At 32.2% G+C, this 1,965-nt stretch overlaps 1 non-coding gene across 1 annotated transcript; it reads left to right on the plus strand.

Annotated features, from left to right (window-relative positions):
* Positions 1 to 471: 471 nt before the first annotated feature.
* TRNAE-UUC (transfer RNA glutamic acid (anticodon UUC)) lies at positions 472 to 543 on the plus strand. Its single transcript has one exon. It is a non-coding gene; the product is annotated as a tRNA-Glu (tRNA).
* Positions 544 to 1,965: the final 1,422 nt, after the last annotated feature.

Raw genomic sequence — 1,965 nt, forward strand, 5'->3', positions numbered from 1 at the left:
TCATCTAGCAGTAAATAGGTACCTGGGAGTTAAACAGCTGCTACGGCCTGCTTTGTGGAGGTGTGTGTGTGTGTGTGTGTGTGTGTGTGTGTGTGTGTGTGTGTGTGTGTGTGTGTGTGTGTGTGTGTGTGTGTGTGTGAAAAATTAGGGTTAAGGATTTGCCCGAAACGCTTTGCGTGCTAGTGGCTGTACAGGAATGTAAGAAATTTTGTATATATAAATAAATAAATAAATGAATAAATAAATAAATAACAAAGTATATATAAACATTTATATTCGATATAATTCCTATTTTGAACAAACAGGATGGTAAAATGGTTAAATGCGTCTTAGGGGTCGGTCGGTGGATGGAATGAACATAGCTAGAGGACGGGTTGAAAGACATCATCTACAAACGAAGACTTATATTTGTAAAATAACGAGGAAAGATTATTTTAATTATTAATGGACTGTCGGCTCTAATAAGATATGTCCCATGTGGTCTAGTGGCTAGGATACCTGGCTTTCACCCAGGAGGCCCGGGTTCGATTCCCGGCATGGGAAGTATTTTTTGTTATAGTCAATTACCGAAATTTAGAGTGCACTCCATGTGCTCGGGAAGGTTCAGTTGAACAGACTTAACGGTTGTCTAATATGTTGGGTCCTCCACTCCTCCTGTTTCTGGCTATGTCTACTCTTTAAACTATAATGGTGATATTATTATAATGCTAAAATTATAATGCTAAAATTATAATGCTAAAATTATAATGCTAAAATTATAATGCTAGAATTATAATGCTAAAATTATAATGCTAAAATTATAATGCTAAAATTATAATGCTAAAATTATAATGCTAAAATTATAATGCTAGAATTATAATGCTAAACACGGTTAGGTTATTATTCACTTTTCCTGTTTTTTTTCACCTACATACTTCAAATGCAAATAACTGCCAACAGAATCTAGCCTAAGTCTAACTATACCTAGAACTCTAATAATTAATTTATCTACGAGGTAATTACTATTTGTAATGCTCAATTTAAATAGTGATAAATGCTTGAGGACAACCCGTCCTCTTAACAATTACGTCTTTAAGTAATTACAATTACAGTCACTGCTAGAGGACGAGATTCGGGTCTCGCGGTCACTGTCGGAGGCTAATGACAGAAGCCAGTTGTATAGAGCGAGATTCATGATTCATGTTATTAATTTATGTGTTGAGCTTTTCAACATTGTGCTGTAATATCGTATGTGATTTTTTTAACAATTTCTTCTTTATTTGCAATATCTGTGTTAGCTTTTTTGTATATATATATATATATATATATATATATATATATATATATATATATATATATATATATATATATATATATGTCGTACCTAATAGCCAGAACGCACTTCTGAGCCTACTATGCAAGGCCCGATTTGCCTAATAAGCCAAGTTTTCATGAATTAATTATTTTTCGACTACCTAACCTACCTAACCTAACCTAACCTAACTTTTTCGGCTACCTAACCTAACCTAACCTAAAAAGATAGGTTAGGTTAGGTTAGGTAGGGTTGGTTAGGTTCGGTCATATATCTACGTTAATTTTAACTCCAATAAAAAAAAACTGACCTCATACATAATGAAATGGGTAGCTTTATCATTTCATAAGAAAAAAATTAGAGAAAATATATTAATTCATGAAAACTTGGCTTATTAGGCAAATCGGGCCTTGCATAGTAGGCTGAGAAGTGCGTTCTGGCTACTAGGTACAACATATATATATATATATATATATATATATATATATATATATATATATATATATATATATATATATATATATATTTTATTAAATATGACCGAAAAAGTAAGATTAATAATTCTAACACGAATTTTCTCAATCTTTCGTACATTATGCTTCACTGTTGGAGGTAAATCAAAAATCACTTCTCCAAAATTCATTTTTATTTCTAGTCTGACGCGACACGGGCGC

This window comes from Procambarus clarkii, chromosome 40, assembly GCF_040958095.1.
Source record: "Procambarus clarkii isolate CNS0578487 chromosome 40, FALCON_Pclarkii_2.0, whole genome shotgun sequence".
NCBI lineage: Eukaryota > Metazoa > Arthropoda > Malacostraca > Decapoda > Cambaridae > Procambarus > Procambarus clarkii.